Raw genomic sequence first — 26,900 nt, forward strand, 5'->3', positions numbered from 1 at the left:
CTTTTATACATCTTATTTTGCTTAGTTCGGTGGTAGCTTTAAAGATGATCCCTTACTAAATTTCAAGGTATAAGTGTTCTCCCTGGGTATGCACCGTTGCGACAGTTCTTCGTGCTGAGACACCACATGATGATCAGGTGTGATAAGCTCTACGTTCACATACAATGGGTGCAAGCCAGTTTTGCACACGCGGAATACTCGGGTTAAACTTGACGAGCCTAGCATATGCAGATATGGCGTCGGAACACTGGAGACCAAAAGGTCGAGCGTGAATCATATAGTAGATATGACCAACATAGTGATGTTCACCATTGAAAACTACTCCATCTCACATGATGATCGGACATGGTTTAGTTGATATGGATCACGTGATCACTTAGATGATTAGAGAGATGTCTATCTAAGTGGGAGTTCTTAAGTAATATGATTAATTGAACTTTAATTTATCATGAACTTAGTCCTGATAGTATTTGCACAACTATGTTGTAGATCAATAGCTCGCGATGTAGCTCCTCGTTTATTTTTGATATGTTCCTAGAGAAAAACTATGTTGAAAAATGATAGTAGCAATGATGCGGACTAGGTCCGTGATCTGAGGATTATCCTCATTGCTGCACAGAAGAATTATGTCCTTAATGCACCACTAGGTGACAGACCTATTGCAGGAGCAGATGCAGACGTTATGAATGTTTGACAAGCTCGGTATGATGACTACTTGATAGTTTAGTGCACCATGCTTTACGGGTTAGAACCAGGACTTGAAAAATGCTTTGAACGCCACGGAACATATAAGATGTTCCAAGAGTTGAATTGGTATTTCATACTCATGCCCATGTCAAGAGGTATGAGACCTCTGACAGTACATTTCCTACAAGATGGAGGAGAATAGCTCAACGAGTGAGCACGTGCTCAGAATGTCTAAGTACTACAATCACTTGAATCAAGTGGTTATTAATCTTCCCGATAAGATAGTGATTGACAGAGTTCTATAGCCACTATCACCAAGTTACTAGAACTTTGTGATGAACTATAATATGCAAGGGATGACAAAAATGACTCACAAAGCTCTTCGCGATGCTGAAATCGGCGAAGGTAGAAATCAAGAAAAAGCATCAAGTGTTGATGGTTGACAAGACAACTAGTTTCAAGAAAAAGGGCAAGGGAAAGAAAGGGAACTTCAAGAAGAATGGCAAGCAAGTTGCCACTCCCATGAAGAAACCCAAAGCTAGACTTAAGCCTGAAACTGAGTGCTTCTACTTCAAAGGAAATGGTCACTAGAAGTGGAACTGCCCTAGATACTTGGCGGATAAGAAGGATGGCAAAGTGAACAAAGGTATATTTGATATACATGTTATTGGTGTGTACTTTACTAATGTTTATAGCAACCTCTCGGTATTTGATACAGGTTCAGTTTCTAAGAGTAGTAACTTGAAACGGGAGTTACAGAATGAACAGAAACTAGTTAAGGATGAAGTGACGATGTGTGCTGGAAGTGGTTCCAAGATTGACATGATCATCATCGCACACTCCCTATACTTTCGGGATTAGTGTTGAACCTAAATAAAAGTTATCTGGTGTTTGTGTTAAGCATCAATATGATTTGATAATGTTTATTGCAATACGGTTATTCATTTAAAGTCAGAGAATAATTGTTGTTCTGTTTACATGAATAAAACCTTCAATGGTCATACACCCAATGTGAAAGGTTTATTGAATCTTGATTGTAGTGATACACATATTCATAATATCGAAGCCAAAAGATGCAAAGTTAATAATGATAGTGCAACTTATTTGTGGCACTATCGTTTAGGTCATATTGGTGTAAAGCGCATGAAGAAACTCCATGCTGATGGGCTTTTGGAATCACTTGATTATGAATCATTTGATGCTTGCGAACCATGCCTCATGGGTAAGATGACTAAGACTCCGTTCTCCGGAACAATGGAGCAAGCAACTGACTTATTGGAAATAATACATACTGATGTATGCGATCCAATAAGTGTTAAGGTTCGCGGCGGGTATCATTATTTTCTAACCTTCACAGATGATTTGAGCAGATATGGGTATATCTACTTGATGAAACAGAAGTCTGAAACATTTGAAAAAGAATTTCAGAGTGAAGTGGAAAATCATCGTAACAAGAAAATAAAGTTTCTACGATCTGATCACGGAGACGGATATTTGAGTTACGAGTTTGGTCTTCATTTGAAACAATGTGGAATAGTTTTGCAACTCACGCCACCTGGAACACTACAGCATAATGGTGTGTCCGAACGTCATAACCGTACTTTATTCGATATAGTGCAATCTATGATGTCTCTCACTGATTTACCACTATCGTTTTGGGGTTATGCATTAGAGATAGCTGCATTCACATTAAAAAGGGCACCATCTAAATCCGTTGAGATGACACCGTATGAACTATGGTTTAGCAAGAAACCTAAGCTGTCGCTTCTTAAAGTTTGGGGTTGCGATGCTTATGTGAAAAACTTCCATCTTGATAAGCTCAAAACCAAGTCGGGGAAGTGCGTCTTCATAGGATACCCAAAAGTAACTGTTGGGTACACCTTCTATCATAGATCCGAAGGCAAGATATTCATTGCTAAGAATGGATCCTTTCTAGAGAAGGAGTTTCTCTTGAAAGAAGTGAGTGGGAGGAAAGTAGAACTTGATAAGGTAATTGTACCTTCTCCCGAATTGGAAAGTAGTTCATCACAGAAATTTGTTCTGGTGATTCCTACACCAATTAGTGAGGAAGTTAATGATGATGATCATGAAACTTCAGATCAAGTTACTACCAAACCTCGTAGGTCAACCAGAGCACGTTCCGCACCAGTGTGGTACAGTAATCATGTTCTAGAGGTCATGTTACTTGACCATGACAAACCTACGAACTATGAGGAAGCGATGATGAGCCCAGATTTTGCGAAATGGCTTGAGGCCATGAAATCTGAGATAGGATCCATGTATGAGAACAAAGTGTGGACTTTGGTTGACTTGGCCGGTGATCGGCAAGCCATAGAGAATAAATGTATCTTCAAGAGGAAGATGGACACTGGTAGTAGTGTTACTATCTACAAAGCTCGAATTGTCACAAATATGTTTTCGACAAGTTCAAGGTGTTGACTACAATGAGATTTTCTCACTTGTATCGATGCTTAAAAGTCTGTCCGAATCATGTTAGCAATTGCCGCGTTTTATGAAATTTGGCAAATGGATGTCAAACCTGCATTCCTTAATGGATTTCTTAAAGAAGAGTTGTATATGATGCAACCAGGATGTTTTGTTAATCCAAAAGATGCTAACAAAGTGTGTGAGCACCAGTGATCCATTTATGGACTGGTGCAAGCATCTTGGAGTTGGAATATACGCTTTGATAGTGTGATCAAAGCATATAGATTTATACAGACTTGCGGTGAAGCCTGTATTTACAAGAAAGTGAGTGGGAGCACTACAGCCTTTCTGATAAGTATATGTGAATGACATATTGTCGATCAGAAATGATGTAGAATTTTCTGGAAAGCATAAAGGAGTGTTTGAAAGGAGTTTTTTCAAAGAAAGACCTCAGTGAAGCTGCTTACATATTGAGCATCAAGATCTATGGAGATAGATCAGGATGCTTGATAAGTTTTTTCAATGAGTACATACCTTGACAAGTTTTTGAGGTAGTTCAAAATGGAACAGTCAAAGAAATAGTTCTTGCCTGTGTTGCAAGGTGTGAAGTTGAGTAAGACTCAAAACCCGACCACGGCAGAAGATAGAGAGAAAATGAAAGTCATTCCCTATGCCTTAGCCATAGGTTCTATAAAGTATGCCATGTTGTGTACCAGACCTATTGTATACCCTACCCTGAGTTTGGCAAGGGAGTAAAATTTTGATCTAGGAGTAGATCACTTGATAGCGGTCAAAATTATCCTTAGAGGACTAAGGAAATATTTCTCGGTTATGGAGGTGATAAAGAGTTCGTCGCAAAGAGTTACGTCGATGCAAGATTTGACACCGATCTGGATGACTCTGAGTCTCAATCCGGATACATATTGAAAGTGGGAGCAATTAGCTAGAGTAGCTCCATGCAGAGTATTGTTGACATAGAATATTTGCAAAATACATGCGGCTCTGAATGTGGCACACCCGTTGACTAAACTTCTCTCACAAGCAAAACATGATCACACCTTAGTACTCTTTGGGTGTTAGTCACATAGTGATGTGAACTAGATTATTGGCTCTAGTAAACCCTTTGGGTGTTGGTCACATGACGATGTGAACTATGGGTGTTAATCACATGGTGATGTGAACTATTGGTGTTAAATCACATGGCGATGTGAACTAGATTATTAACTCTAGTGCAAGTGGGAGACTGAAGGAAATATGCCCTAGAGGCAATAATAAAGTTATTATTTATTTCCTTATTTCATGATAAATGTTTATTATTCATGCTAGAATTGTATTAACCGGAAACTTAGTACATGTGTGAATACATAGACAAAACAAAGTGTCCCTAGTATGCCTCTACTTGACTAGTTTGTTTATCAAAGACGGTTATGTTTCCTGACTATAGACATGTGTTGTCATTTGATGAATGGGATCACATCATTAGGAGAATGATGTGATGGACAAGACACATTCGTTAGCTTAGCATTATGATCGTTACAGTTTCATTGCTACTGCTTTCCTCATGAATTATACATGTTCCTTAGACTATGAGATTATGCAACTCCTGAATATAGGAGGAACACCTTGTGTGTTATCAAACGTCACAACGTAACTGGGTGGTTATAAATTAAAGATGCTCTACAGGTGTCTCCGATGGTGTTTGTTGAGTTGGCATAGATCGAGATTAGGATTTGTCACTCCGTGTATCAGATAGGTATCTCCGGGCCCTCTCGGTAATGCACATCACTATAAGCCTTGCAAGCAATGTGACTAATGAGTTAGTTGTGGGGTGATGCATTACGAAACGAGTAAAGAGACTTGCCGGTAACGAGATTGAACTAGGTATGATGATACCGACGATCGAATCTCGGGCAAGTAACATACCGTTGACAAAGGGAACAACGTATGTTGTTATGCGGTGTAACCGATAAAGATCTTCGTAGAATATGTAGGAGCCAATATGAGCATCCAGGTTCCGCTATTGGTTATTGACCGGAGACGAGTCTCGGTCATGTCTACATAGTTCTCGAACCCATAGGATCCGCACGCTTAACATTCTGATGATTTGTATTATGAGTTATGTGATTTCATGACCGAAGTTTGTTCAGAGTCCCAGATGAAATCGGGGACATGACGAGAAGTCTTGAAATGGTCGAGACGTAAAGATCGATATATTGGAAGGCTATATTCGGACATCAGAAAGGTTCCGAGTGATTCAGGTATTTTTCGGAGTACTGGAGAGTTACGGGAATTAGCATTGGGCCTTAATGGGCCGTACGGGAAAGGAGAGAAAGGACTTAAGGGTGGTCGCGCCCCTTCCCCATGGACTGGTCCGAATTGGACTAGGGAAAGGGGGCGCCCCGTTCCTTCCTTCTCCTTCTCCCTTCCCTTTTTCCTATTCCATGTGGGAGGTGGAATCCTACTAGGACTAGGGAGTCCTAGTAGGACTCCACACTTCGGGCGCACCCTATGAGGGCCGGCCTCCTCCTCCCTCCATCCTTTATATACATGGCCAGGGGGCTCCCCATAGACACACAAGTTGATCGTTGATCTCTTAGCCCTGTGCGGTGCCCCCCTCCACCATAATTCACCTCGGTCATGTCGTGTAGTGCTTAGGAAAGCCCTGTGCCGGTAGCTTCATCATCACCGTCATCACGCCATCGTGCTGACGAAGCTCTCCCTCGACACTCTGCTGGATCGTGAGTTCGTAGGACGTCACTAAGCTAAACGTGCGCAGATCACGGAGGTGCCGTACGTTCGGTATTAGGATCAGTCAATCGTGAAGACGTACGACTACATCAACCGCGTTGTCATAACACTTCTGCTTTCTGTCTACGAGGGTACGTGGACAACACTCTCCCCTCTTGTTGCTATGCATCACCATGATCTTGCTCGTGCGTAGGACTTTTTTTGAAATTACTACGTTCCCCAACATAGGAAACCTTAACCATCTTTAATCAACGAGCTAGTCTAGTAGAGGCTCACTAGAGACTCAATGTTTGTTTATTTATCCACAGATGTATTAAAGTTTCCGGTCAATACAATTATAGCATGGATAATAAAAATTTATCAAGAACAAGGAAATTCGGTAATAACAACTTTATTATTGCCTCTTGGGCATATTTCCAACAATTACTATGGTACCTCTCTCTGAGTCTGGGCTTTGGATGAAAACCCTTGACCATTCCTCCAGTCACGACGACGGCGGTGTGTGATGTGGCCTCCCTCCCGAGGGTGTCATCGTGGAGCCCAAGTATTTCAAAGCGCTGCATTGTCTTTGGTGGGGATTTTTGAATCCTATCGTGAAGTTTCTTTGACTTTGGCGTGGGTGGTCACTCTTGTCCCCTATCCCATTACACAGTCCACATTGATGCCTCTTGCGTTCCATGTCCGTCCGCATGTACGCTCGGATTCCATGGTCTAGAGGGGGAGGGCGGGGCCTGTCAAGCGGCAGACTAGCATGAGCGACACAATGAGGTCCGACGATTTCCCTTTGTGCGGAGTTGACTCCTTGTCAATAATCTAGGTTCCTTGTGGTTGGGTGCTGAGGCTGCTATTTTCATGTTTCTTTCTTTTGATCTACTTTGTAAGAGATTCGCCTTATCACTATGTATTGGTTTGGATATGTGCCTTTATTTATATAACGGGGTGGAAGCCTTTTTGATTAAAAAATATCTTATATTTTGAGACAAAGGTAGTACATGTTATGTTTGTCAATACACATTGTTATGTTATTTGTCTTCAAAATACAAAATGAAATGATGCCGAAATTTTGAACTTTATGTTGTTTCATTTTTCATTCCACCTCTGGAAACAAACAGAGGACCGAAACCAACCCGTTCTACTTTTTTGCTCGTACCAAACATAGAAATAGAACTGACCTATGATAACCCACAAGTATAGGGGATCACAATAGTTTTCGATAAGTAAGAGTGTCAAACCCAATGAGGAGCTAAAGGTAGAACAAATATTCCCTCAAGTTCTATCGACCACCGATACAACTCTACGCACGCTTGACGTTCGCTTTACCTAGAAGAAGTATGAAGCTAGAAGTACTTTGTAGGTGTTGTTGGATAGGTTTGCAAGATAATAAAGATTAGGTAAATAAAAAGTGGGGGCTGTTGTAAGTAAATAAGCAATAAAGTAAATATAGAGAGTTTGGAAAAGTGGCGGTAGGAGTTGCGAAATTGTCCCTAAGCAATTGACTACTTTACTAGACGAATAGCAAGTATTATGTGGGAGAGGCCACTGCTAGCATGTCATCCCTGACTTGGAATTCTATGCACTTATGATTGGAACTATTAGCAAGCATCCGCAACTACTAACGTTCATTAAGGTAAAACCCAACCATAGCATTAAGATATATTGGTCCCCCTTCAATCCCGTATGCATCAATTTCTATGCTAGGTTGAAGCTTCTGTCACTCTTGCCCTCCAATACATAGTCCTATCAACATACAACTAACCCTATGGTGTGATCCACGCGCGCTCTCATATGATGAGCACCAAAGGACAGCAACGTAACCACTAGCAAAGTAAATTAATTGTAGCAATTCATCAACCACCGATAGGACAACGAAAATCTACTCAGACATCATAGGATGACAACACATCATTGGATAATAATATGAAGCATAAAGCACCATGTTCAAGTAGAGGGTACAACGGGTTGCGGGAGAGTGGACCGCTGTAGATAGAGGGGGGAAGGTGATGGAGATGTTGGTGAAGATGGCGGAGGTGTTGGTGTAGATCGCGGTGATGATGATGATGGCCACGGTAGTGTTTCGGCGCCACCGGAAGAGAAGGGGAGAGGAGGGCCCTTTGTCTTCTTCTTCCTTGACCTCCTCCCTAGATGGGAGAAGGGTTTCCCCTCTGGTCCTTGGCCTCCATGGCATGGGAGGGGCGAGAGCCCCTCCGAGATTGGATTTGTCTCTCTGTCTCTCTCTGTTTCTGCGTTCTATTCTGTTGCCCTTTCACCGTTTCTTATATATATGGAGATCCGTAACTCCGATTGGACCGAAACCTTCGCCGTGATTTTTTATCGAAAATTAGCTTTCTTGCGGCCGAAGAAGGTCATGAACTGCCTTACGAGTGGACCACGAGGGTCAGGGGCGCGCCCCCTAGCTTGTGCCCACCTCGGACACCGTTTCTCGTTGATCTTTCTCCCAGATTTTCCAAATATTCAAAAAATAAGCTCCGTCCGTTTTTATCCCGTTTAGATTCCGTTTGATATGGATATTCTATGAAACATAAGACATGCAACAGACAGGAACTAGCACTGGGCACTGGATCAATATGTTAGTCCCAAAAATAATATAAAAAGTTGCCAAAAGTATATGAAAGTTGTAGAATATTGGCATGGAACAATAAAAAATTATAGATATGACGGAGACGTATCAGCATTCCCAAGCTTAATTCCTGCTTGTCTGGAGTAGGTAAATGATAAAAAATATAATATTTTGAAATGGAATGCTACCTAGCATAATCTTGATCACATATCTAATCATGGCATGAATATTAAGACACTAGTGATTTAAAGCAATAGTCTATCATTTGACATAAAAACAATAATACTTCAAGCCCACTAATAAAGCAATCATGTCTTTTCAAAATAACAAGGCCAAGGAAAGTTATCCCTACAAAATCATATAATCTGGCTATGCTCCATCTTCACCACATAAAATATTCACATCATGCACAACCCCAATGACAAGCCGAGCAATTGGTTCATACTTTTTAACGCGCTTCAGCATTTTCAACCCTCACGCAATACATGAGCGTGATCCATGGATATAGCACTATAGGTGGAATATAATGGTGGTTGTGGAGAACACAAAAAGGAGAAGATAGTCTCACATCAACTAGGCGTATCAACGGGCTATGGAGATGCCCATCAATAGATATCAATGTGAGTGAGTAGATATTGCCATGCAATGGATGCACTAGAGCTATAAGTATATGAAAGCTCAAACTGAAACTAAGTGGGTGTGCATCCAACTTGCTTGCTCATGAAGACCTAGGGCATTTGAGGAAGCCCATCGTTGGAATATACAAGCCAAGTTCTATAATGAAAATTCCCACTAGTATATGAAAGTGATAACTCAAGAGACTCTCTATATGAAGAACATGGTGCTACTTTGAAGCACAAGTGTGGTAAAAGGATAGTAACATTGCCCCCTTTTTTGTGTGGGCTTCTTTGGCCCCCCTTTTTTATTTAGGCTTCTTTGGCCTCTCTTTTTTTTCTTGGGGCGATGCTCTAATAATGATGATCATCACACTTTTATTTACTTATAACTCAATATCACAACTCGATACTAGAACAAAGATGTGACTCTGTAGGAATGCCTCCGGCGGTGTACCGGGATGTGCAATGATCTAGCGTAGCAATGACATCAAAAAGCGGACAAGCCATGAAAACATCATGCTAGCTATCTTACGATCATGCAAAGCAATATGACAATTAATGCTCAAGTCATGTATATGATGATGATGGGAGTTGCATGGCAATATATCTCGGAATGGCTATGGAAATGCCATGATAGGTAGGTATGGTGGCTGTTTTGAGGAAGGTATATGGTGGGTTTACCATTTATGGTACCGGCGAAAGTTGTGCGGTACTAGAGAGGCTAGCAATGATGGGAGGGTGAGAGTGCGTATAATCCATGGACTCAACATTAGTCATAAAGAACTCACATACTTATTGCAAAATTTTATTAGGCCTCGAAGCAAAGTACTACTACGCATGCCCCTAGGGGGATATATTGATAGGAAAAGACCATCGCTCATCCCCGAACGCCACTCATAAGGAAGACAATCAATAAATACCCCATGCTCTGACTTCGTTACATAACGGTTCACCATATGTGCATGCTACGGGAATCACAAACCTCAACACAAGTATTTCTACTAATCCACAACTACCCACTAGCATGACTCTAATATCACCATCTTTATATCACAAAACTATTTCAAGGAATCAAACATATGATATTCAGTGATCTACAAGTTTATGTAGGATTTTATGCCTAACCATGTGAATGACCAATTTATGGCATCTCTCTAAATAGATATAAGTGAAGCAAGAGAGTTTAATTCTTTCTACAAAAGATATGCCCACGCTCTAACAAATCTAAGTGAAGCAAAAGATCATTCTACAAATGGCGTTTTTCTATGTAAAGCGAAACAGGCAATCCAAACTTCAAATGATATAAGTGAAGCACATGAAGCATTCTATAAAGCCATACTCAAAAGATATAAGTGAAGTGCAAAGAGCATTCTATAAATCAAGCAAGGACTACCTCATACCATCATGGTGCATAAAATAAAAATGAAAACAAAAATGCAAAAGACGCTCCAAGATTGCACATGTCGCATGAACGAAACGAATCCGAAAACATATCGATACTTGTTGAAGAAAGAGGGGATGCCTTCCGGGGCATCCCCAAGCTTAGATGCTTGAGTATCCTTGAATATTTACTTGGGGTGCCTCGGGCATCCCCAAGCTTGATCTCTTGCCTCTCCTTCCTTCTTCTCACATCGAGACCTTCTCGATCATCGAACACTTCATCCACACAAAACTTCAACAGAAAACTCGGTAAGACCTGTTAGTATAATAAAGCAAATCACTACTCTAAGTATTGTTGCAAACCAATTCATATTTTGTTTTTGCATTGTTTCTACTGTAATATAACTTTTTCATGGCTTAATCCACAGATAGGAATTGATAGTTTCATCAAAACGAGCAAACTATGCATCAAAAACAGAATCTGTCTAAAACAGAACAGTCTGTAATAATCTGAACATTCACCATACTTATGATACCTAAAAAATTGTTCCAAAATTAGGAAAAATAAAAAATTTGTATAGGAAGACAGTGCAAAAAGAATCAGAACCGTTTGACGTTCTAGCAAAAATGTAAAATCGCGCACTACAGCCAAAGTTTATGTCCTGCACCGTACAAACCATCAAGCAAATGTAAACATCCTAAAGGCAAACCTTGGCACATTACTTTTATAATACAATGGAATTGTACAAGGGGATAATTATTTTTTAAAAAGTTTTTGTAATCAAGATTCACAAAGTTGCCGTGAGCATTAACAAAGTTCAAGGAGCTCTCCCACTTCAACAATGCTTGTCTTTCTCACTTTCACTTTCCTTTTTGAAAAAGTTTTGGGTTCCCCTCTTTATTTTTGTTGTTTTTAAACTATATGAAAGCACTCAAAAGAAATAAATGACTCCCTAAAACTTCCGGGTTGTCTCCCAGGCAGCGCTTTCTTTAAAGCCATTAAGCTAGGCATAAAGTGCTCAAGTAATGGATCCACCCGGATCCCAAGGTATATCAAAGCCAATTTTAATTAACAATGATTTATAATTTAATAGTGAGCACAAAGTAACATATATAATGTAATGACGAAGTCTAACTCTCTTCCTATGCATAGGCATGTCATAAAAGAGCAATTCGTGCACACATAGTAAAGGCCAATGCATAGTATAAACAATTTCTTGCAATTTTATCATGTGGGAAACATAGAGAGGTGGAGATATAGTTCCTCTCTCATAATAATTGCAAGTAGGAGCAACAAGCACATGCATATTATATCTATCAAAATCATCATGTGTAATAGTAAAATGCAGCCCATCAATGTAATCCTTAATAAGTGCAAACTTCTCCGATATAGTGTAGTCGGGAGAATTCAAAAATATAATAGGGCTATCATGCATGGGTGCAATAGCAACAATTTCATGTTTAACATAAGGAACTATAGCAATTTCATCTCCATAAGCATAATTCATATTGGCATCTTGGCCACAAGCATAGCAAGCATCATCAAAAAGGGATATTTCAAAAGAATCAACGGGATCATAGCAATTATCATAGCATTCATCATCCTTCGGTAAGCATGAAGGGAAATTAAACAATGTATGAGTTGAAGAGTTACTCTAATTATAAGGTGGGAACGGGTGATCAATCCGTTGTTCCTCCTTTTGTTCTTCGCTCTCCTCCTCATCTTTTTCATCCAATGGGCTCACAGTTTCATCAACTTCTTCTTCCATAGATTCCTACAAAATATTAGTCTCTTCTTGGACATCAGAGACTTTCTCAATAAGTGCATTAATATAGGAATTATATTCATAATTATCATAGCAATATTTTAGGATAGCTAAATTTTCAGGCCTATAAACATCATCATCAAAAGCTTCATACTTTTCAAACAAAGATTCAATCTCATAAGCACCCTTAAAAGCAAGAAATTCTTCTATTTGTTCCACATCATAGTAATCATATATGCCATTAGCATAAGAAGCTAAGGTTTCATTATCATTAAATTTGCATGAAAAGGAAAGGTGTGGAGCCTTCATCCTAGAGCAACAGGTATAATCATAACTCAAGCATACTTGCCGAGCATACCACTTCAATATATAAATTTGATCCCATAATAGTTTCCCCTTTTGTGTCAAGCGATAATCCCTAAAGTATTCATGTTAATCCAACGTTACTCCCATTACCAGATTGAATGAGGTTTTCTCAGGATTATCAAAGTAGTACATAATTTCTGTCACATACCGAGCATCGAGTGTTTTAGGAGGTTCCTCATCTCCATGAGTAGCAAGTACACCTAATTTTTTTGGTAATTCGTGTTCCATATCCATAACTAAAGATAAAGAACAACTAAGAACAACAAATAAAAATTACTTAGTGATAAAGCAAATAAGCACACACAAGAATATTCACCCCATGCTATTGCTCCCCGGCAACGGCGCCATAAAAAGGTCTTGATAACCCACAAGTATAGGGGATTGCAACAGTTTTCAATAAGTAAGAGTGTCGAACCCAACGAGGAGCTAAAGGTAGAACAAATATTCCCTCAAGTTCTATCGACCACCTATACAACTCTACGCATGCTTGACGTTCGCTTTAGCTAGAAGAAGTATGAAGCTAGAAGTACTTTGTAGGTGTTGTTGGATAGGTTTGCAAGATAATAAAGATTATGTAAATAAAAAGTGGGGGCTGTTGTAAGTAAAGAAGCAATAAAGAAAATATAGCGAGTGTGGAAAAGTGGTGGTAGGAGTTGCGAAATTGTCCCTAGGCAATTGACTACTTTACTAGACCAATAGCAAGTATTATGTGGGAGAGGCCACTGCTAGCATGTCATCCCTGACTTGGAATTCTATGCACTTATGATTGGAACTATTAGCAAGCATCCACAACTACTAACGTTCATTAAGGTAAAACCCAACCATAGCATTAAGATATATTGGTCCCCCTTCAATCCCGTATGCATCAATTTCTATGCTAGGTTGAAGCTTCTATCACTCTTGCCCTCCAATACATAGTCCTATCAACATACAACTAACCCTATAGTGTGATCCACGCGTGCTCTCATATGATGGGCACCAAAGGACAACAACATAACCATAAGAAAATTAAATCAATCATAGGACAACAAAAATCTACTCGGACATCATAGGATGGCAACACATCATTGGATAATAATATGAAGCATAAAGTACCATGTTCAAGTAGAGGGTACAGCAGGTTGCGGGAGAGTGGATGAAAGAACATGCGGTGCCCCCATGTTTGGTTTTGGTAATTGATGACAATCTCTATGGACTAATGGTTTCCTTGAGTTATATTTGAAGGTTTTGTCCATAGGATTTTCTTGGAGTACATGTGTTGGTTTCAAGGAGAGTTTGTGTCGACCAAGGTGCTATTCAAGGAATTACCTAAAGATTGGTCTTGTGCGAGGTTGATCAAGACAAAGTCAAAGAGTGAATCAAGTTGATCAACCCACAAAGCGTAGAAGATGTACCGAGAGGGATCAAGTGATCCCATGGTATGGTAAGCATTGCCAATTACGCTTTGTGTACTAGCCCATGGTTTTCGTGAGGGTTCTTTGTGGGGTTAGGTTGCGGTGTGCAAGTTCAAGTGGAGCATCACGAAGAGATCAAATGCTTGAAGCTTGCCGTCCTTTGTGGTGACAATGTACTTGTGAAGATGTGCGGAAGAGTGGCTCACCCATAGTGGAGTATGGGGGAGCAATCAACTAGTCTTCATCAAGTCAACACAATCAAGAAAGGTGGTCCAACTTGAGGGAGTCAAGATCATCATCATCTAGCTCAAGTGGACCATGTGCAAGGCAAAGGTTTGCCCTTGATAGGTTTTCTATTTTACCGGTCTCATGATGGTAGTTGGGAGACCGGGTTATAGGATCGATTGCCATATCGTTCGTTGAGAGCTCAAACCATTGCATCCTTGCATCATCTTTCTTGGTTCTTGTTTGGTTCTCTTTGTGAGTCTTAGAGCTTATGGTCATCTTGATGACAACCTTGAGTTCATCGAAAATGGAGTTCACATGCATCTTCTATGATGTTTTCGATGTTGGAGGTTATGCTCGTTCTTCTCTGTTGGAGGTCTCACTCCTCCATTTGTTAGGTATCACTCCTTTTCTATGATGTTTTCTCTGTTGGAGTTCACATGCTGTTTTGATGCTACTCGTCGTCTTGTTTCCAACAAGCTTGAGTTTGCTCAATTCGGAGCTCATATGCAGAAGTTATGGCAGTTCTTGTTTTCTTGAGTGTGGTTTTTGTCTGGTCCTAGCGGTAGTACCGCGAGCCCAAGAGGTAGTACCGCTTGGAGCTCTCAGCCGTAGTACCGCTGCAGTGCCGCTCTTCTACCGCCTCGATTTTGGGTCCTGCTCTTTTCGTGTCGGGTTTAGCAGTAGTTGCACGGCAGTAAGGCACGGTAGTACCGCTCCGGTCGGGCGGTAGTACCGTTTCTGCTTCACTGCCGCCATACTCTGCTCTGCCTGCCTCTTTTGGTCCCGTGTTCTACTCCTCCAGCGGTAGTACCGCTGGGGTGAGCGGTAGTACCGCTTATATGCGGTACTACCGCCCCAAGGTTCATGTTTTGTTGCTCCTTTTCCCTGTTTCTTCCGCCTGAGCGGTAGTACCGCTCGTGTGCGGGCTGAGCACATAACGGTTGGATTTCCCCCCTATAAAAGGGGGTCTTCTTCCCCAATGAACCTTATCCTTTAAGCTCGTGTTCTTCCCCCATTGTTGACCTTCTTTGAGCTTGCTAACTCTCAATCCCTCCACGGTTTCTTGCTAGTTTTTGAGGGAAAAGAGAGAGGACATCTAGATCCACATTTCCACCAATCACTTTCTCCTCTGTGTGGGATCTAGATCTTGGAGTTCTTGGTGTTCTCCTTCTTGTTCTTCCTCTCATTTTCCTCCCTAGCATTAGTTGCTTCGGTGGGATTTGAGAGAGAAGGACTTGGGCACTACGTGTGCCCTTGCGATTGAATTTGGTGCATCGGTTTGAGTTCTCCACGGTGATACGTGGAAGTGAAGTTTGAGAATCTTATTACTCTTGGGTGTTTGGGCACCCTAGATCTTGTTACTCTTGAGTGCCTTGTCGCCCTAGACGGTTGGTGGTGCTCGGAGCTCAATCATTATGGTGTAAAGCTCCGGGCAAGCGTCGGGGTCTCCAATTAGGTTGTGGAGATCGCCCCGAGCAATTTGACGGGTACTGGTGACCACCCCCAAGGGTTGCCAAAGTGTACGGGTTCGGTGACCGCCCCCAAGGGTTGCCATTTGTACGGGTTCGATGACCGCCCTCAAGGGTCCCTTAGTGGAATCACGACATCTTGCATTGTGCGAGGGCGTGAGGAGATTACGGTGGCCCTAGTGGCTTCTTGGGGAGCATTGTGCCTCCACACTGCTCCAAACAGAGATTAGCATCCGCAAGGGTGTGAACTTCGGGATACATCATTGTCTCCGCGTGCCTCGGTTATGTCTTACCCGATCCCTTTACTTATGCACTTTACTTTGTGATAGCCATATTGTTCTTTGTCATATATCTTGCAATCACATAGTTGCTTATCTTGCTTAGCATAAGTTGTTGGTGCACATAGGTGAGCCTAGTTGTTTTAGGTTTTGTGCTTGGGAAATTAACCGCTAGGTTTATTCCGCATTTGTTCAAGCCTAAAATGTAATTACTTTAAAGCCCCTATTCACCCCCCCTCTAGGCGACATCCACGATCTTTCAGTGGACCACTCTAGATAGAGGGGGGAAGGTGATGGAGATGTTGGTGAAGATGGCGGAGGTGTTGGTGTAGATCGCGGTGATGATGATGATGGCCATGGCAGCGCTCCGGTGCCACCGGAAGAGAAGGGGAGAGGGGGCCCCTTCGTCTTCTTCTTCCTTGACCTCCTCCCTAGATGGGAGAAGGGTTTCCCCTCTGGTCCTTGGCCTCCATGGCATGGGAGGGGCGAGAGCCCCTCCGAGATTGGATCTGTCTCTATCTGTTTCTGCATTCTATTCTGTTGCCCTTTCACCGTTTCGTATATATATGGAGATCCGTAACTCCGATTGGACCGAAACCTTCGACGTGATTTTTTACTGAAAATTAGCTTTCATGCGGCCTAAGAAGGGCATCAACCGCCTTACGGGTGGACCACGAGGGTCAGGGGCGCGCCCAGGGGGTGGGGCGCACCCCCCTACCTCGTGCCACCTCGGACACCGTTTCTCGTTGATCTTTTTCCCATATTTTCCAAATATTCCAAAAATAACCTCCATCCGTTTTTATCCCGTTTGGATTCCGTTTGATATGGATATTCTGCGAAACATAAAACATGTAACAGACAGGAACTGGCACTGGGCACTGGATCAATATGTTAGTCCCAAAAATAATATAAAAAGTTGCCAAAAGTATATGACAGTTGTTGAATATTGGCATGGAACAATAAAAAATAATAGATATGATGGAGATGTATCAACCTGCTCCTCTGAAATAGAACCATTCTATTCCATTACAGTTTGGTTCCCCACTAGGGTTAGGTTCCTTCTGGTGGTACCTGTTGGGGAACGTAGCAATAATTCAAAAAAATTCCTACGTGTCACCAAGATCAATCTAGGATATACTAGCAACGAGAGAGAGGGAGTGCATCTTCATACCCTTGAAGATCGCTAAGCGGAAGCATTACAAGAACGTGGTTGGTGGAGTCATACACGCAGCGATTCAGATTGTGGTCGATTCTGATCTAAGCGCCGAACAACGGTGCCTCTGCATTCAACACATGTACAGCCCGCGAACGTCTCCTCCTTCTTGATCCAACAAGGGGAGAGGAGATGTTGAGGGAGAACTGTGATAGCACGACGGCGTGGTGGTGACGGAGCTCGTGGTTCTCCTGAAGGGCTTCACCAAGTGCTACGGAGGAGGAGGAGGTGTAGGAGAAGGGAGCGGTTGCGCCAGGCAAGGGGGTGCGGCTGCCCTCTCTCTCCCTCACTATATATAGGGGAAGGGGGAGGAGGAGGTGCCCTAGGGTTTCCCTAGGGGAGGGGCGGCGGCCACAGGGGAAACCCTAGATGGGTTTGGGCGCCCCCACCCCTAGGAAACTTGCCCCCCAAGCCGGGAGGGGTGGCTTCCCTAGGAGAGGCGCCCCCACCTCTCCAGTTATGTGAGAGGGGTGGGAGGGGCGCTCAGCCCCTTAGTGGGCTCATGTGCCCCCTCCCCTTGGCCCATAAGGCCCCCCCAACGCTTGCCGGGGCCTCCGAAACCTGTTTCAGACACGCTGGTCGTCACCCGGTACCCTCAGAACAATTCTGGACTCCAATACCCTTCGTCCAATATATCAATCTTCACCTCCGGACCATCCCGGAGTTCCTCGTCGCATCCGAGATCTCGTCCGGGACTCCGAACAACCTTCGGTAACCACATACTATTCCCATTACAACTCTAGTGTCACCAAACCTTATATGTGTAGACCCTACGGGTTCGGGAACCATGCAGACATGACCGAGACACCTCTCCTGCCAATAACCAATAGCGGGATCTAGATACCCATATTGGCTCCCACATGTTCCACGATGATCTCATCGGATGAACCACGATGTCGGGGATTCAATCAATCTCTTACACAATTCCCTTTGTCTATTGGTATGTTACTTGCCCGAGATTTGATCATCGGTATCCCCATACCTCGTTCAATCTTGTTACTGGCAAGTCTCTTTACTCGTTCCGTAACGCATGATCCCGTGGCTAACTCCTTTGTCACATTGAGCTCATTATGATGATGCATTACTGAGTGGGCCCAGAGATACCTCTCCATCATACGGAGTGACAAATCCCAGTCTCGATTCGTGCCAACCCAACAGACACTTTCAGAGATACCGGTAATGCACCTTTATAGCCACCCAGTTATGTTGTGACGTTTGGTACACCCAAAGCATTCCTACGGTATCTGGGAGTTGCACAATCTCATGGTCTAAGGAAATGATACTTGACATTAGAAAAGCTTTAGAAAACGAACTACACGATCTTGTGGTACGCTTAGGATTGGGCCTTGTCCATCACATCATTCTCCTAATGATGTGATCCCGTTATCAATGACATCCAATGTCCATGGTCAGGAAACCACGACCATCTATTGATCAATGAGCTAGTTAACTAGAGGCTTACTAGGGACATATTATGATCTATGTATTCACACATGTATTACGGTTTCCGGTTAATACAATTATAGCATGAACAGTAGACAATTATCATGAACAAGGAAATCTAATAATAACCATTTTATTATTGCCTCTAGGGCATATTTCCAACAGTCTCCCACTTGCACTAGAGTCAATAATCTAGTTCACATCGCCATGTGATTAACACTCATAGTTCACATCGACATGTGACTAATACCCAAAGAGTTTACAAGAGTCAATAATCTAGTTCACAACACCATGTGATTAACACTCAATGAGTTCTAGGGTTTGATCATGTTATGCTTACGAGAGAGGTTTTAGTCAACGGGTCTGCAACATTCAGATCCATGTGTTCTTCGCAAATCTTTATTTCATATTGTAGATGTTGCTAATATGCTCCACTTGGAGCTATTCCAAATGGTTCCTCCACTATACGTATCTGGTTTTCTACTTAGAGTCATCCAGATGGGTGTTAAAGCTTGCATTGACGTAACCCTTTACGCTGAACTCTTCATCACCTCCATAATCGAGAAACATTTCCTTATTCCTAAGGACAATTTTGACCGCTGTCCAATGATCCACTGCTAGATCACTCTTATACCCCCTTGCCAAACACGTGGCAAGGCACATCGCGGTACACAGCATGGCATATCGTATAGAGCCTATGGCTAAGGCATAGGGGACGACTTTCGTCCTTTCTCTTTCTTCTGCCGTGGTCGAGCTTCAAGTCTTAACTTCACACCTCACAACTCAGGCAAGAACTCCTTCTTTGACTGATCCATCTTGAACTCCTTCAAGATCATGTCAAGGTATGTGCTCTGTGAAAGTCTTATTAGGCGTCTTGATCTATCTCTATAGATCTTGATACCCAACGTGTAAGCAGTTTTACACAGGTCTTCCTTTGAAAAACTCCATTCAAACAACCCTTTATGCTTTCTATAAATTCTACATCATTTCCGATCAACAATATGTCATCCATATGTACCGATCAGAAATGTTGTAGTGCTCTCACTCACTTTCTTGCAAATACAAGTTTCTTGCAAACTTTGTATAAACCAAATGCTTTGATTACCTCATCAAAGCCTATGTTCTAACTCCGATATGCTTGCTCCAATCCATAGGAGGGTCGCTGGAGTTTGCATACCTTTTAGCATCCTTAGGATCGACAAGACCTTTTGGTTGTATCACATACATCCTTTCCTCATGGAAACCGTCAAGGAAACTTTGTTTTGACATCCATCTGTCAGATTTCACAAATGAAAATGCAGCAACTGCTAACATAATTCTAATAGACTTTAGCATCGCTATGATTGAGAAAGTCTCATCACAGTCAACTCCTTGAACTTGTCAGAAACTTCTTTGAGACAAGTCGAGCTTCATAAATGGTGACATTACCATCAGCGTATGTCTTCTTCTTAAAGATCCATTTACTCTTAATGGCCTGCCGATCACCTAGCAAGTCCACCAAAGTCCATACATTGTTCTCATACATGGATCCTATCTCGGATTTCATGGCTCCTAGCCATTTGTTGGAATCCAGGCCCGCCATCGCTTCTCCATAGCTCATAGGTTCATCGTTGTCCAACAAAATGACCTTTAAGATAGGGTTACCACTCAGAAGTTGTATACACCCTTGTCAACCTACGAGGTTTGATAGTAACTTGATCTGAAGCTCCATGATTATCATCAGTAGCTTTCTCTTCAACTGAGGCAAGTGCCACAGAAACATCTTTCTATGCTGCGCTACTCTCTGATTGAAGTGAAGGTTCAATCAACCTCATCAAGTACTATCTTCCTCCCACTCAATTCTTTCAAGAGAAACTCTTTCTCGAGAAAGGACCTCTTCTTAGAGACAAACACTTTGCCCTTAGATCTGAGATAGAAGGTATACCCAATCGTCTTGTTTGGGTATTCTATGAAGATAAAATTTTCCGCTTTGGGTTCGAGCTTTTCTGACCGAAGCCTATCGACATAAGCATCATAGCCCCAAACCGTAAGAAACAACAACTTTGGTTTCTTGCCAAACCATAGTTCATACGGTGTCGTCTCCACGAACTTAGATGGTGCCCTATTTAAAGTGAATGTAATTGTCTTTAATGCATAACCCCCAAAAATAGCGGTAGATTGGTAAGAGACATCATACACCATATCCAATAAAGTTTGGTTACGATGTTCGTACAGACCATCATGCTATGGTGTTCCAGGCGGTGTCAACTGTGAAACGATTCCACCTTGTATTTAGTGATTGCCAAACTCATAACTCAGATACTTTCCCTTTGATTAGATCGAAGGAACTTGATCTTCTTGTTACGATGATTCTCAACTTCACTCTGAAATTGCTTGAACTTTTCAAACATTTCAGACTTATGCTTCATTAAGTAAATATACCCATATCTATTCAATTCACCGGTGAAGGTGAGAAAACAACGATATCCACCACGCATGTCAAGACTCATCGGACCGCACACATCAACATGTATGATTTCCAACAAGTCACTTGCCCGTTCCATTGTTCCAAAGAACGGGGTTTTAGTCATCTTGCCAAAGAGGCATGGTCCGCATGTGTCAAGTGATTCAAAATCAAGTGACTTCAAAAGTCCATTAGCATGGAGGTTCTTTCATGCGCCTTACACCAATATGACCTAAGCGGCAGTGCCACATGAAAGTGGTACTATCATTATCAACTCTACATCTTTTGGCATCAATGTTATGAACATGTGTATAACTACGACCGGGATTCAATAAACCATTCACATTGGGTGCATGACCATAGAAGGTATTATTCATGTAAACAGAATAACCATTATTCTCCGACTTAAATGAATAACCATATTGCAATAAACAAGATCTAATCATGTTCATGCTCAACACAGACACCAATGCAAACAACATTTATCTAGGTTCAACACTAATACCGAAGGTAGAGGGAGCGTGCGATGGTGCTCACATCAACCTTGGAAACGCTTCCAACACACATTGTCACCTCGCCCTTAGCTAGTCTCTGTTAATTTCGTAGCTTTTGTTTCGAGTTACCAATATTAGCAACTAAACCGGTATCTAATACCCAGGTGCTACTAGGAGTACTAGTAAGGTACACATCAATAACACACATATATCAAATATACTTTTGTTGAAGTTGAAAGCCTTCTTATCTACCAAATATTTGAGGTAGTTCCGCTACCAGTGACCGTTCCCCTAATAGAAGCACTTTGTCTCGAGTTTGGGTTCTTGGGTTTCTTCACTGGAGTGGCAACTTGCTTGCCATTAAAGAAGTTTCCCTTCTTGCCCTTGCCCTTCTTTGAAACCAGTGCTCTTGTTAACCATCAACACTTGATGCTCCTTCTTGATTTCTACCTTCACGGCCTTAAGCACGACGAACAGCTCCGGGATTATCTTCCCTTGCATGTTATAGTTTATCACGAGACTCTAGTAGCTTGGTGATAGTGACTGGAGAACTTTTGTCAATCATTCTCTTATCTGGAAGATTAACTCCCACTTGATTTAAGTGATTGAAGTACCCATACATTATGAGAACATGCTCACTGGCTGAGCTATTCTCCTCCATCTTGTAGGCAAAGATCTTGTTAGAGGTCTCAACCTCTCAACACGGGCATGAGCATGACATACCAATTTCAGCTCTTTGAACATCTCATATGTTCTATGGCGTTCAAAACGCTTTTGGAGCCCCGACTCTAAGCCGTAAAGAATAGCGCACCAAACTATCAGGTAGTCATCAGAATGTGTCTACTAGATGTTCACAACATCCACAGACAACGCCAGAGGGGTTGGCACACCGAGCGGTGCATCACGGACATAAGCCTTCTATGTAGCAGTGAGGACAATCCTCAGACTACGGCCCTAGTCCGCACAATTGCTTACAATATCTTTCAAATTAGTCTTTCTCTAGGAACGTATTAAAACAAAGAGCAAAAGCGCGAGCTATTAATCCACAACATAATTTGCAAAGACAATTTAGACTATGTTCATGACAATTAAGTTCATCTAATCAAATTATTTAATGAACTCCCACTTAGATAAACATCCCTCTAGTCATCTAAGTGATACATGATCCGAATCGACTAGGCCGTGTCCGATCATAACATGAGATTGACTAGTCATCAACGGTGAACATCTCCATGTTGATCGTATCTACAGTAGAAAAAGGGGCTTTCGTTCGGGCCTGTCCAGCCCATTAGTCCCGGTTCTTCCATGAACCGGGACCAATGGATGCATCTGTCCCGGTTCATGAGCCCAGGGGGCCGACCTGGGCCTCGTGGGCATTGGTTCCTGTTCATATGGACCCATTTGTCCCGGTTCTAGGCATGAACCAGGACCAATGGGCCTCGCTCCTGGCCCACAAACATTGGTCCCGGTTCTTGGCTTGAACCGGGACAGAAGGCTGGGCTTTAGTCCCGGTTCCAGCTTCGAACCAGGACAAATGAGTTGCCTATATATACCCCGTCGCCGTAGCAGAGCACTCCACAGTGCTCTGTTTTTTCTGGCCGGCGAGGAGAGGGCATTTGGGTGCTCTAGCTCACCTCCTATGCACACGAGGTGTTCGATGAAATGCCCGAGCCACGCTAGTTAAGCTTTCTCCTCTCGAAGCTCGACCTCCAAGCTCCATTTTCCCCAAGATTTGTCTAGGTTTAGTGGTCTGTCACGTCCCGTCCCCGTCTCACCACCGTCGATCGCCCGCGCCGATCTCGTCGCCTGCACCACCGTGGTGAGCCTCTTATCTTCTTATGAAAGAAAAAAATTCTTACTTTAGATAGATAATTGTCTAATTTTCTTACTTTTATTATTGCTTGTTATTATATAGTGTGATGGTTTTGGCATCCGCCCCCGTCGGCCCTCGTCCTGGCTATGATTCGGATGTGGTACATATTATCTTTTATAAGTATTTGGTTCATTTATTGTTTATGACAATTATGCCCATCAAGTTGACATATATTTTATTTATGTATGAGGTAGTTTAACCGGAAATTCCAACCGGCCCTATTGTCGAGAGGTTAAATTTAGTTGAAGAAGAAAAAAAATTAATTGAAGGAAAAAATAAAAAAAATGAGGAGGAGAGGATGATATTGGAGTTGCATGTTGCGGATGTTATCGATGATCACAAGATCAAGATCGATGCAATGAGGTTGAAGATTAGAAAGATTAGAAAATATCCCATTCATACCAAGGCTTGGTATCATTATGCCATTGGATCAATTTTTACCTTGGTTGTGATTATGATCGCATTTGTTGTTGCATTGAAAGCTTTTACATAGTTTCAATGTAAGGTTTAACTAGATGCTCTAGAGAGCTATATGTTGTTCAATGAGAACTATGCATGTACTTTGTTTTTAATGTGATGATGAACTTCTATTAATTTGGTCACTTATCTATTCATGAGAGCTATATGTACTAAATTGATGATGCGTCTTTGAATGGTGCATTTTGAACACAGAAAAAGTATGGAGTTCAAATAAGTTCAAAAGAATGAAATCCCTTTATAACAGACGAGTTTCCGTATGAAACCCTGATACTTCAAAAGAGATTGTCCGTTTTGTACACGAAGTGCATCCAGTTTTTGCCGTAAGCCTCTCTACTTCCTGCACATGCTATGTGGGTGAAATGATGATACCATGCCAACTTTCAACCTTTTCAGAGTTCATTTGTAGTGCTTTTCAATTTCAGGGTCTTATAGCTCAAAATAATCAGTAAATGCATGAAAAATAACAAATGAAGTGAGAAAGGGTTGAAAATCGATGGTGTGGCTTTGAATGGTGCATTTTGAACACAGAAAAAGTATGGAGTTCAAATAAGTTCAAAAGAATGAAATCCCTTTATAACAAACGAGTTTTCGTATGGAACCCTGATACTTCGAAAGAGATTGTCCGTTTTGTACACGAAGTGCATCCAGTTTTTGCCGTAAGCCTCTCTACTTTCTTGCACATGCTATGTGGGTGAAATGATGATACCATGCCAACTATCAACCTTTTCAGAGTTCATTTGTAGTGCTTTTTAATTTTAGGGTCTCATAGCTCAAAATAATCAGTAAATGCATGAAAAATAACAAATGAAGCCAGAAAGGGTTGAAAATTGATGATGTGGCTTTGAATGGTGAATTTTGAACACAGAAAAAGTATGTAGTTCAAATAAGTTCAAAAAATGAAATCCCTTTGTAAGAGACGAGTTTCCGTATGAAACCCTGATACTTCGAAAGAGATTGTCCGTTTTGTACACGAAGTGCATCCAGTTTTTGCCATAAGCCTCTCTACTTTCTTGCACATGCTATGTGGGTGAAATGATGATACCATGCCAACTTTCAACCTTTTCAGAGTTCATATGTAGTGCTTTTCAATTTCAGGGTCTTATAGCTCAAAATAATCAGTAAATGCATGAAAAATAACAAATGAAGTCAGAAAGGGTTGAAAATTGATGATGTGGCTTTGAATGGTGCATTTTGAACACAAAAAAAGTATGGAGTTCAAAAGAATGAAATCCCTTTGTAACAGACGAGTTTCCGTATGAAACCCTGATACTTCGAAAGAGATTGTCCGTTTTGTACACGAAGTGCATCCAGTTTTTGCCGTAAGCCTCTCTACTTTCTTGCACATCCTATGTGGGTGAAATGATGATACCATGCCAACTTTCAACCTTTTCGGAGTTCATTTGTAGTGCTTTTCAATTTCAGGGTCTTATAGCTCAAAATAATGAGTAAATGCATGAAAAATAACAAATGAAGTCAGAAAGGGTTGAAAATTGATGATGTGGCTTTGAATGGTGCATTTTGAACAGAGAAAAAGTATGGAGTTCAAATAAGTTCAAAAAATGAAATCCCTTTGTTACAGACGAGTTTCCGTATGAAACCCTAATACTTCGAAAGAGATTGTCCGTTTTGTACACGAAGTGCATCCTGTTTTTGCCGTAAGCCTCTCTACTTTCTTGCACATGCTATGTAGGTGAAATGATGATACCAATGCCAACTTTCAACCTTTTCAGAGTTCATTTGTAGTGCTTTTCAATTTTAGGGTCTTATAGCTCAAAATAATCAGTAAATGCATAATATATACGAATTTAGGGTCTTTCAGCAAAACGAATTATCATAAAATAAAATAAATAAGTAATTTGAAACAAAACAATATAAAGTTTAATAAAATATATAAGTAGAAAAAAGTAAAATAGAATAAAATAAACTTTAATAACATAAATAAAATTTATGAAACTAAAATTATCAAAGTATTTTCTGTTCAAAACATTATAAGCAACCTCTAAAATTTATGAAACTAAAATTATATAAAATTGATGCAACTAAAATTATCAAAGTATTTTCTGTTCAAAATCATTAAATGCAAAAAGAATTTTCATAAAGAAATTTTTGTTAGAAACTTTAATAGCAAAAATAATCATCATAAAATAAAATAAATAAGTAATTAGAAACAAAATAAAATAAATAAATAAGTATTTTGTTGTAAGTAGAAACAAAACAAAAAATAAAGCAAAAAAGAAAACAAAAAATGGGAAAAAAAATTGTCACCTACTGGGCCACCACGCCCTGAATACGACTAGAAACCCATCAATGGGCCAGGATTCAGGCCCGCAGAAGGCCCAGTAGGCCCATCAGGCATAGCAGTCACAATTACGCCCATAAGCCTGCAATGGAGAGGAGCTCGAGAGGGGTGCGGCAGTGGGGCTTATAAACTACTGCGCGCCCCTCTCGACTAGCGAGGTGGGACTAAACTCCCACCACCACCCCGCTGTGCAAGGCCTTTGGTCCCGGTTGGTGGCACCAACCAGGACTAAAGGGGTGCATTGGTACCGGTTCGTGGCACCAACCGGAACCAATGCCCCCCCTTTAGTCCCGGTTGGTGGCACCAACTGGGACCAATGGCCGCCGCTTCCCGCCCTTTGGGCTGCTGAAAATAGACCTTTGGTCCCGGTTGGTGGCACCAACCGGGACTAAAGGGGGGCATTGGTCCCGGTTTGTGCCACGAACCGGGACCAATGCTCTTGGTATATAAGTGGCACCTAGAAATTTTGCAGAGTTCATCACACCAATTGCCCCCGACAACGCCGAGCACATCAACGCCGCCAAGCTGCCCCTGCCCTGGCCCGCCCCCGCCGTCACCGTCGCTCTCGTCGTCGTCCCGCGCCGCCCAGACGCCGTCGCCGCCCCGTGCCCCCTGCCTCGCCTCGTCACCCGTCGCTGCGCGCCCCTCACCAGCATCGACGTTGCCGCCCCTGCCTCCTCGTCGCTCGTCGCCGCGCCCCTCACCGTCGCCATCGCT

This window comes from Triticum urartu, chromosome 7 (genome assembly GCF_003073215.2).
Source record: "Triticum urartu cultivar G1812 chromosome 7, Tu2.1, whole genome shotgun sequence".
Classification (NCBI taxonomy): domain Eukaryota; kingdom Viridiplantae; phylum Streptophyta; class Magnoliopsida; order Poales; family Poaceae; genus Triticum; species Triticum urartu.